Source organism: Ascaphus truei, chromosome 2, assembly GCF_040206685.1.
Source record: "Ascaphus truei isolate aAscTru1 chromosome 2, aAscTru1.hap1, whole genome shotgun sequence".
Taxonomy (NCBI): domain Eukaryota; kingdom Metazoa; phylum Chordata; class Amphibia; order Anura; family Ascaphidae; genus Ascaphus; species Ascaphus truei.
The window spans coordinates 410,165,815-410,177,818 of NC_134484.1; positions in this window are offsets into that span (position 1 = coordinate 410,165,815).

Consider the following 12,004-nt stretch of genomic DNA (forward strand, 5'->3'; position numbering starts at 1 on the left):
AGTGGGGAGTTGGGGTCTGCCTGGGATATGGGGAGCCTTACCTGGTGTAGGAGCAACTTGCTCCCTACACCCTTCCTTCCCCTTCCTGCTCCCAGCTCCAACTAACTTGCTCCAAAGCCTGCGAAATGTATCTATCTGCTTGGGCTGAGAATCCTTGGCCCTCATTGGCCACTATGAGGCACCTGGTGCCTGCCTCGCTATGCCCCATGGGAGTTGTAGTCCTGGGCTGGCTGTGTTGGCATTGGGGCCGCATGCGCACTTGCCCTGCGCATGCGCGAGTCCCTAATGGCCGCTGCAACTTTCTGGCTAGTCCTGCGCATTCGCGATCACACGCACGCTCGCGCAACCCGTCATGGCGGCCCCCACTAGCCGGGTACGCCGCCGAGGCTCCAGGGACGCCGAGCGCTCCCTGCACTGGCCCCCACCTTTGCAAGCAGCCGGCGGGCCCGTCGCTGGCTCCGGCGGGACCCGCAACCGCTCGGCTGACTAGAGAGGGGGTCTCTGGGAGCCAGAGGATACCAGGGCTAAACTCTCCCCCTGGTGAAAAATCCAACGTCCCCGCTTGGAGAACGACGCCAATCGACATAAGTTTACACACTAAAAATGCAGAGCATAATATGTACAACTTATCACTCTTGACTCTACACAACAGGGTACAATGCAGTTCACATACGATACCCGAGGCCAGCTGAGCGTCTGCTTTATGTTTGTGAGCCTCCCCCGAGAGAATCTCTTGGAGAGCATGCTCGGGGGTAACATTCACAGGGTCCTTACTACTTCCTCCCCCTGGTGGACGGAATAGTACCATGTCTCTTGGCCAGGCCCTTACCCGGCCATCCGCAGCATGGATGCGGTAGGCCAGGAGGCCTTGACCCTTTCCGTGGTCCATCACATGGTGAATGGAGCGCTCCTTTTTGGGCTTAAAGGAGGCAAATTTCACGGTATCACTCATAACACAGTCCTTGTCCCTACGCACTTGGGAGGCTTCCACTGGGAAGCGAGTGATTAGCAATGTCTCCGTACTCAAAGTCTTTGTTACATCCTGCAGGGGGTAAAGGGATAATACTGTACTGCTGCGGTGATTCACGGTGGCCAACAGGTCCTCGGGGACGCGGTCAGTTCCCACCTCGGCTGTCTTGGGACCTGTCCCCGGCACTTCTGGGGCAGTCCACTCACTGTCTCGAAACTCTGGAGTGTTGGATCCCAGTCCTGGGACCATTTGGGTTGGAGCGCACAGGCTCACACTCAGGTCAGGAGCCTTAGTTCGGGCCTTTTCCACGGCCGCCCCCATCGGAGCCTGTGGGGAGTTAGGAGGTTCCTCACCACCCCGCTGGCTTGCGATGGGTTCCTCTTCATCTGGAACACTGTCAGGTACCATCTGTGTTTCACTGGACATCACGATGGGGTTAACTTTTCTCTTCGCCTGGACGATAGGCGGTAGGTACTGGTCCATTCGCACCACTGGACAGCTATCTTCTAAGGGGGACATCTCCGCCAAGACGCGATGCTGAGTGGAGCCATTCGCCCTGGTGGCCAGACTTAAGGAGCTACCGTGCTCCGCGGTCACCTGGAGGCTCACACCCGACACCCCTGGGGCAGTCAACTCACCCTGGTCTTCGTTAGGTACTGGTCCCCAGCCTAGGACCGATGGTACCATTGGAGTAGGCCGGACTGGCCATTGTAGGGCACACGGGCCCATATCAGGATCCGCAGCAGATGGGATAAATGTCTCTTTATCGCCAGCTTCACTTGTGTGGTCCGCCGGCTGGCGCATCACCACGGTTGGTTGTTGGTCGCTGGAATCACTAAGAGAGGATGGGGGTATAGACATCTTAACCTGTGATTCCGGAATTTGCGGTTCAGGGATCTGCAGTCCTGAGTGGGAAACCGAGTCTAGAACCGGGGTTATAGAACATGGAGCCTCCAAAACTTCCGTGGTTGAGGTAGAGGGGTTAACAGCATTGATTTCCCCAGTAGAGAGGTCATTCGCATCTTTCTCTGCTGGTTCCGGCTCTGGAACTGTGGCTAGAGTGCTTGAGCTCTCAGGAACTTCTGTGAGGGGGGTAGAGTGGTTAGCTACACTGACCGGCTCAGTATTGAAGTCGATCACTTTCTCCTCTGTGGTTTCGGCAGGCTGGGGCATAATAGGCTTCAAGAAACATGCCCCGCAGCGGGCACATTCAGGCTCCCATGCCAGTTCGCCTCTGGAACAGTCACAGGTGGTACTAAAACATTGTATACACGTTTCTCCTTCCACCTCGGTTGTCTTGAAGCCTAGCGAGAACTGGGATATATCGACTCCCTTGTCACCGGCTTCCTGAAGGCAAGGGCACAGTAGCGCGAGTGCATCTATTCCGGGCAAATGCCGGCCCACATATGCGTTAGAGTGTAACTCCTTGCAGTCTATTTCATTCCCAGATGGAAAATAATCTGTTTCTGCAACAGTGTCTGGTTGAAGCTCACTGTGTTTGCTCCCCCTGGTGGAATGTGAAGGAGGGGCAGCACATTCTTTCAAGGAGTTATTCCGGCTCTGCACTGCGTCACTCAGTTGGCGGGGGCGGGGCTTAGGTTTTCCCGCCAATCCCGGACAGTTTTCTGCAAGGTCATTCTGTGCCTTGAGCGCAGTACCACGCGCATGCTGCCAACTTGGGGAAAGTTGCCATGGCGCTTCGTCAGAGTAGACTAAAGGGTAACCCTCAGGGGGGCCCCCTGGCATAAACAACGCAGACGGTGCCTCTGACAGGCATATATCCCACGTGGGTTCACCACAAAAAGTATCGATCTCCACATGGACGTGGGGTCTTTATCGTCATCTAAAATACAGGCGTACAGCCACCCAGGGACTTTACGCATATGATCACAGACCTCCTTGTCTGATATATTTGCGGGAAGGCCTCCTACGGCTACCACACGGTGGGGGTTAAAATCTTGCCTCAAGGCCCAGGCGAGGACCTCGTGTCCGGACTTTACAAACATAGTGGACAATTGGACAAAAAAATAGAACAGGGCACCCCAGGTCTTCTCTCAGCAGCGCCTCCAAATGTAACGGGTATTCCCTGTGAATACAGATGCTACTACCTGCTGTGTAACCTGTGTGGCTCTCAGGAGCCTAAGCCTCCGCTTGGGGAGCCTGGGATACATACATATAATACGATCTCGTGGTGCAACGCCTCCACCTGGGAGGGATCCCAACGGAGTGGGAGGAGGCCCTCACAGGAAACAATCACATTAAGCAAACAGATGTGAAACAGAACTGGCTTTACTGCTTAGCATGTACGTATTCATAAATCAATCAACAGGTGTCCCTCTCTAGAGGAGACACCGACTACTGCGTCTCGCGGGACGCTCCCACCTACACCGGGTGATCCCACCCCGTGTACAATAACCCCACAAAATAGGTCCCACACCCTTAAAGGGAGATATGTGTGACTGCGCAGCCACTAGTCCCGTATTAATAATATATGTAGGATCGTTGGTGCACTTGTTGATGGTTACCTGCCGAGCACTCCAGTGCCCGGGCCTGCCAAGGAGCTTCACAAAGGATCCGAAGGCTGACAAATCCAGGAACTACCGTCCGGGGCGATCCCACCCGGATGGCTGCTGCAGCGACAGCGGAGGTCTGAGCCCAAACCTCTGGATGGACGCGCGGCGTCCGCTGTGTCCCTAACTGACTCTGTGTAGTAAGGGGCAGGGTCCCTAACCTGGGGCCTGTCCCTACAACACTCAACTACTGGTGACTCAGGACTATTTGGGGCCTAGGGGGCTGCTGGCCTAGTGCAGAGAGTCACTGACTCCTGCACCCTACCTCCTTCCCCTAGCTGCTCCTGACGTCGACTAGCGTGGGCTCAATGCGCCAAATGTATCCAATATCCCCTGCAGGGAGATCCTACAGCCCTATTGGCTACCTGGAGTCACCTGACCCTGTGCACCCTGGGGGCTGTATCTTCTTGGGAGCTATTCTCCCCTATGGCCGCCTCTCGCGCACTTCCTTTGCGTATGCGCCAACCTCCGCAGTGGCCACCGGCTGCCGCGACCCATTGCGCATGTGCAACTTCAAGGAAAATGGCGGCACCCCTCGCGGGAGCCGCCGGGGACCTCCGGAGCACCGGAGTGCTCCCTGCTCGGCCCCCACCTTCCAGGAAAGCCGGCGGGGCTGCCGCTCTGCTCCGGCAGCCCCCACCATCAGCGGAGGTAACGGGGGTCGCGGAGCAAAAGGGGGAACCTGGCTACATATATATATATATTTTTAAAACCAGAGACAGAACATAAAACACAGACAAAGCTCAGTTTTTAGCACATCCAGTGAGACTCATACACGGTACAGTGCCTAAATATATATGTATAAATATCTAATAAGTAAAATGGTCTTTTAGTTTGACATTTTTGGCCAAAATTGTTGTAAGCCCCTGAGCCAACGCCAAGGCAGACCACATATCAGGGGTCCCTAACGCTAATATAAATTCTTAATAACCTGTGTAATAACAGGAAGAATGATTTATAGTAAATCTGTCAATATTAGTTGCAAAATATATATATTAAGTTATGGTGGGTGAAAAAGGCGACAAAAAACCTCCAGCTGGTTTGACTAGCTTTGCATCTAATCCAATGCTGTGCTTAAAAGCTATGTGAACAGTGTGCATTTGCTTATAAGCAGTGCTTGACAAATCACCCAAAAATCTACTCGCCAAGCCAAAAAATCTACTCGCCCCCTAGCCCCGCCCCCAGCCCCTCCCCTAGCTCCGCCCCCAGCCCGCTTAATTTTTTTTAAAGTAAATTCCTAGTAAAACAACATTCTTTTTTGACATAAGTTTATTTATTGTATTACATTTATACTTTACTACAATTAGTCCTTGTTACGTGTGTGTGTGACTATTTTCCTGCACACATTAACCAGTGTCTGGACGCCCCCTCTTCACAATATCTAAAGCAGCAATCCCGCCTGGGATCTTACCTGATCCGCAGTACCTCAATGTCCAGGTACCCTCATTCCCGCAATGTTATATGTTGGAGGGGAGGTGTTCCCTACCTGTCTTCTGGGTATGGGGGGATTCCGATGTCTCCCGTGTGAAGCTCCAGAGTCAGATCTGGAAGAAAGCAGTATCGGTTATTTCGGTGTAGAATAGGGCAGTTAAGATATATATAGGGTAAATAAGATATCCAGAGTGTGGGAGAGAGCGAGACAGAGAGAGACAGAGAGAGAGTGAGACAAAGAGCAAGACAGAGAGCGAGAGAGCGAGACAGAGAGAGACAGAGAGAGAGTGAGACAAAGAGCGAGAGAGCGAGAGACCCAGAGACCCAAAGAGAAAGAGACAAAGACCAAGAGACAGAGATCCAGAGACCCAGAGAAAGAGACAGAGACCCAGAGACCCAAAGAAAGAGACAGAGACCCAGAGACCAAGAGACAGAGACCAAGAGACAGAGACCCAGAGACAGAGACAGAGACCCAGAGATAGAGAAAGAGACCCAGAGACAGAGAAAGAGACCCAGAGACAGAGAAAGAGACCCAGAGATAGAGAAATAGACCCAGAGATAGAGAAAGAGACCCAGAGACAGAGAAAGAGACCCAGAGACAGAGAAAGAGACCCAGAGACAGATAAAGAGAGAAAGAGACTGGGAGAGAGTGGGAGAGGGGGGGGGTGACTGACTGACGGGGGGGGGTGACTGGCTGGGGCATTGGGTGGGGGGGGGCATGTGACTTGTTGGGGATTACTGACTGGCTGACTGGGTGGGATTACTGACTGGGTGACTGGGTGGGATTACTGACTGGGTGACTGGGTGGGGGGTGGGATTACTGACTGGGTGACTGGGTGGGTGGGATTACTGACTGGGTGACTGTGTGGGGGGTGGGATTACTGACTGGGTGACTTGGTGGGGGGGTGGGATTACTGACTGGGTGACTGGGTGGGGGGGGTGGGATTACTGACTGGGTGACTGGGTGGGGGGTGGGATTACTGACTGGGTGACTGGGTGGGGGGGTGGGATTGGTGACTGGGTGGGATTATTGACTGGTGACTGGGTGGGATTACTGACTGGGTGACTGGGTGTGGGGTGGGATTACTGACTGGGTGACTGGGTGACTGGGTGGGGGTGGGATTACTGACTGGGTGACTGGGTGGGATGGGATTACTTACTGGGTGGGATTACTGACTGGTGACTGGGTGGGATTACTGACTGGTGACTGGGTGGGATTACTGACTGGGTGACTGGGTGGGGGGGTGGGATTACTGACTGGGTGACTTTTACTGACTGGGTGACTTTTACTGACTGGGTGACTGGGTGGGGGGGTGGGATTACTGACTGGGTGACTGGGTGGGGGGGGTGGGATTACTGACTGGGTGACTGGGTGGGGGGGTGGGATTACTGACTGGGTGACTGGGTGGGGGGGTGGGATTACTGACTGGGTGACTGGGTGGGGGGGTGGGATTACTGACTCTGTGACTGGGTGGGGGGGTGGGATTACTGACTGGGTGACTGGGTGGGGGGGTGGGATTACTGACTGGGTGACTGGGTGGGGGGTGGAATTATTGACTGGGTGACTGGGTGGGATTATTGACTGGGTGACTGGGTGGGGGGGTGGGATTATTGACTGGGTGACTGGGTGGGGGGGGGATTACTGACTGGGTGACTGGGTGGGGGGGGTGGGATTACTGACTGGGTGACTGGGTGGGATTACTGACTGGGTGACTGGGTGGGGGTGGGATTACTGACTGGGTGACTGGGTGGGGGGTGGGATTACTGACTGGGTGGGGGTGGGATTACTGACTGGGTGACTGGGTGGGGGGTGGGATTACTGACTGGGTGGGGGGGTGGGATTACTGACTGGGTGACTGGGTGGGGGGTGGGGGTGGGATTACTGACTGGGTGATGGTGGGGGGTGGGATTACTGACTGGGTGACTGGGTGGGGGGTGGGATTACTGACGGGGTGACTGGGTGGGGGTGGGATTACTGACTGGTGACTGGGGGGATTACTGACTAGGTGGGGGGTGGGATTACTGACTGGGTGACTGGGTGGGGGGTGGGATTACTGACTCGGTGACTGGGTGACTGGGTGGGGGGTGGGATTACTGACTGGGTAACTGGGTGGGGGGTGGGATTACTGACTGGGTGACTGGGTGGGGGGTGGGATTACTGACTGGGTGACTGGGTGGGTGGTGGGATGACTGACTGGGTGGGATGACTGACTGGGTGGGGGGTGGGATGACTGACTGGGTGGGGGGTGGGATGACTGACTGGGTGGGGGGTGTTATGACTGACTGGGTGGGTTACCTCTGGTGTCCTGCACACACACGTTCTCTCTCTCCCCCATACACACACACACACACACACACAGTCTCTCTTCCCCATACACATAAACACACACTCTCTCTCCCCCATATATACACACACATACACACACACACACACACACACACACACACTCTCAGTCTCTCTCCCCCATACACATACACACACACACACTCCCTCCCTCTCTCACATACACACACTCTCAATCTCTCTCTCCCATACACATACACACACACACACTCTCTCTCAATCTCTCTCTCCCATACACATACACACACACACTCACTCTCTCTCTCAAGCTCTCTCTCACATACACATACATACACACACACACACTCAATCTCTCTCTCCCATACACATACACACACTCTCTCTCAGTACCTCACAGTATCTCAGGAGCGCTGGAGGGGAGAGAGGGGGAGGGGAGAGAGGGGGCGGGAGAGAGGGGGGGGGAGAAACACCCGGCTACTATCTCCCGCCCCGCGCGGACAGCGGGAGAGCGCCGGAGGTGGGGGGTGTATCTCCCGACTGGCGCGCACAGCGGGAGAGTATCTCCCGACCCGCGCGCACAGCGGGAGAGTGTATCTCCTGACCCGCGCGCACAGCGGGAGAGTGTATCTCCTGACCCGCGCGCACAGCGGGAGAGCGCCGGAGGTGGGGGGTGTATCTCCCGACCCGCGCGGACAGCGGGAGAGCGCCGGAGGGGGGGGGGTGTATTTCCCGACCCGCGCGGACAGCGGGAGAGCGCCGGAGGGGGGGGGGGGGTGTAAATCCCGACCCGCGCGGACAGCGGGAGAGCGCCGGAGGGGGGGCAGGATGTATCAGTGTATATATAAATATTTTAAAGTGTATTAAATTCCCCCCACCTCGAGCATCTGTTCAAAATCCTCCATGACCGGATCAGTGCAGGTCTTGTAAATTACAGGAACTGACACAATTATACAGAAGGATATATAGAGGAGGAGGAGCAACAGCAGCAGACACACGCAGACACACGCGCACCCCCCTCCCCCCCCCATCATTACTTACCTGTGCAGAGAAGGAAGGGCGGTTTGAAGTCCTGGTAAACTCCATCCCGCGTCACAGCCAATCAGCTATCAGCTAAAGGGATTTTTTTTTTTCGAGCAGGGGATTTTTTTTTTGCAGAGCAGGGGAAAAGTTACTGGCCACGAGCCAATATCCGATTGCAGCTGGCGAGTTGGCGACCGGGTTTGTCGAGCACTGCTTATAAGGGTTCCATGTAAAAATGGATTTTAGGCAACTGGTGCCACATTGTGTTCCCATTTGCATGTCATTTCCCAGAATCCCTTGCTACAGTGGAAGCACTGTATGCTAGGTGATAATGGTTGAAAGGAAAGGTTGCAGACCTGTCTAAGACATGTGGATGAGCTCACAAGTGATATTCTGTATTGGATATATATATATAAGGGATGGGGCTTCCGCCGTGGCTAGCCGTTTTTATCCACAAACAAGGGAGGAATGTAACAGGGTGCCTTCCCAGATGAAGTAGTTTTGCAGGAAAACCTGTGGCAGAGCTTGGCCCAGCACTGAGCATGTTAATTCAGAGGAGACTGTCCTAATTAAACTGCTCAGCTGGCTAATTAGCACCTTGAAAAAGCCTGCAGCATTCACTGCAGGGAGAATCTCTAGTCTGGATTGGTGAAGGGATCACAGGGGAACTGGATCTCTCTGGCCAGGAAGGAACTGGACCCTGGACCTCGGAGGAGAGAAACCCTGCACAAGGACTTGCAGAAGGTAACTGACCTTTGCTATGTTACATAGTTGTTGTTGGAAAGGGTCAGAGCCTCCCAACCCATAGATAGGATCACCCACTGCACTTCCCCATGCAACCTACAGTAACATGAGTTAGGCTGTTAACTTGTTTTCTGTTTAACCCTGTTTTTGCAGGTACAGTAATCTGTTTACGTTTTGAACGGCATGGCAAATAAAAAGGCAATTTTCTCTTTAGACGTCTCCTGGTCTGAAAACCCTCTGCACACATCTCCTACAGTACTATTCAAGTAGTAATTCAATATTAAAATATAACAAAGTGCAGCAATTGAATTTTCAAAGGGTGTATATCTATATATATATATATATATATATATATATATCAGAAACGGGGCATGCACAAAACAAAAAATTAATTCGGAGTGCATAATGTCCAAAAAGATACAGAAAAAGGGAAACAGGACAGGCACTCCTTGCATATAGGAGTGCCTGTCCTGTTTTCCTTTTCCTATATACATACATACATAAATACACACTAGCTACCATGTATTTGTAACCATGTATCTGTCATTATAACTCTGCCCAGGACATACTTGAAAATAAGAGGTAACTCTTAATGTATTACTTCCTGGTAAAACATTTTATAAATAAAATATCTTTTTAATAATGCCTCAAAAGTGTCCCTATGTGAGCATGTTAGAATGTGAGCATACATGCATGTCCTTTTACGGCATATCATCTATGGGAGACATCCTTTAATATACCAAAAAATTGATAATACAGTACCTATGTTAGGCAGAAAGATGAATATCCTTTGAATATTCAATTGCTGCACTTCACTACGTTTTGTTATATTTTAATATTGAATTACTACTTGAATAGTACTGTAGGAGATATATGAAGAGGGTTTTCAGACCAGGAGACGTCTAAAGAGAAAATAGCCTTTTTATTTGCCACGCCGTTCAAAACATAAACAGATTACTGTACCTGCAAAAACAGGGTTAAATAGAAAACAAGTTAACAGCCTAAGGCCTCGGTCCCGCTGCGCTCGTTGGCGCGGGCGGCAATGTAGCGAGTTCCCCACCAGCAGGGGAATCCTCGCGAGCCGGTCCCGGTCCCCCCTGGCTGCACAGAGCACTACACGCTGTGGCGCGTCAGCCGCTGGAGACACCAGAGAATGGTGTTTCCTAGCGTTGACGCGTGACGTGTGTGGCTGTGAGCCAATGGGGAGGGGAGGCTTCGGGAGGAGGAGAGGCTTCGGGGAGCGGGGAGGAGTGTGGCGTGAAAGCAGGTGAGTGCCTGTCTGTGTGTGTGTCCCTGTCTGTGTGTGTATGTGTGTGCCCGAGTGCGTGAGTGCCTGCCTCTGTCTGTGTGTGTGTGTGTGTGTGTGTGAGTGCCTGCCTGTGTGTGCGCGCGTGTGTGTGTATGAGTGCGTGAGTGCCTGCCTGTGTGTGCGCGCGTGTGTGTGTGTATGAGTGCGTGAGTGCCTGCCTGTGTGTGCGCGCGTGTGTGTATGAGTGCGTGAGTGCCTGCATGTGTGTGCGTGAGTGCCTGCCTGTGTGTGTGTGTGTGTGCGCGTATGAATGAGTGCCTGCGTGTGTGTGTTTAAACTTACTTTCCAGCTCCAGCCCGAGTCCGTGGAGGGAGGGGGGGGGAGAGTAGCGGGTCCCTCCGCTCAAGCCACGCCCTCCTCCCTGTCAAACCACCCGCCCACCTCCCGCTCCGGCTCCCGCTCCCTACAGACCGCATATCGCGGTCTGTGTATCTCAGCGCACCGCCTGTCAGCAGTGCGGGTGCGCTGACTCTGGGAGCGGGGCCTTAGCCTAAGGCTAAGTCCCCGCTGGCGCTGAGCGCGCTCATGCTTGGAGAGCGCTCCAAGCATGAGCGCCGGGTGTCTGGCTTGTGCGCGCGGGGGGCTATTTCGGGTAGTTCAGCGTGCGGGTAAGTATAGATTTTTTTGTTTACTTACACGCCGATCGCGGCTGAGCGTGTGTGCACGAGCGCCGCGCGCACCGCGTGAGCGGGGACGTACATATCTATATATGTAAGTCTCCTCCGCAAGCGCCGCCCGATCAGCGCTAGCGGGGACTTAGCTTACTCATGTTAGGTTGCATGGGGAAGTGCAGTGGGTGATCCTATCTATGGGTTGGGAGGCTCTGACAATTTCCAACAACAACTATGTAACATAGTGAAGGTCAGTTACCTTCTGCAAGTCCTTGTGCAGGGTTTCTCTCCTCCGAGGTCCAGGGTCCAGTTCCTTCCTGGCCAGAGAGATCCAGTTCCCCTGTGATCCCTTCACCAATCCAGACTAGAGATTCTCCCTGCAGTGAATGCTGCAGGCTTTTTCAAAGAACTAATTAGCCAGCTGAGCAGTTTAATTAGTACAGTCTCCTCTGAATTAACATGCTCAGTGCTGGGCCAAGCTCTGCCACAGGTTTTCCTACAAAACTACTTCATCTGGGAAGGCACCCTGTTACATTCCTCCCTTGTTTGTGAATAAAAACGGCTAGCCACGGCGGAGGCCACAACCGTTCACTCTCTCTTGAGCCCTAGGTCGAGGGAGAACGGTTGTAAGGAGAGAGACCACATATTTAGTCTGTGGTTTTCCCCAGAGCAAAGTCTTCTCTTAAGGCAATCCTTGCTCCAACCAGCAACCTTGCTTTTTTTCCCCCTTTGGGACAGTTATCTGAAAGTCAGGAGATGAAGCAGAGATGCTTGCTACCTCTCTAACAGTTAGTGACCAAGATATGTGGCCGTGGTTATAAATGACCCCGGTGACAATGTCCTTGAAGCCAGTGTAGATAATCAGTATCTCTTCACGTAGACTCTTGACTTCAGCGTGCTTTAGTCGCTCGTGGAGGACTTTTTCCAAGCACCGCTTTCCATGATGTGCTTAGCTTCGTCAACTATGCAGAGGACTTCTCGCTCAAGCTCCTTTTTCCATTTTACCAAGCCTTCTTTTATTTGCTTGGCAAAGAGTCTTTTCCC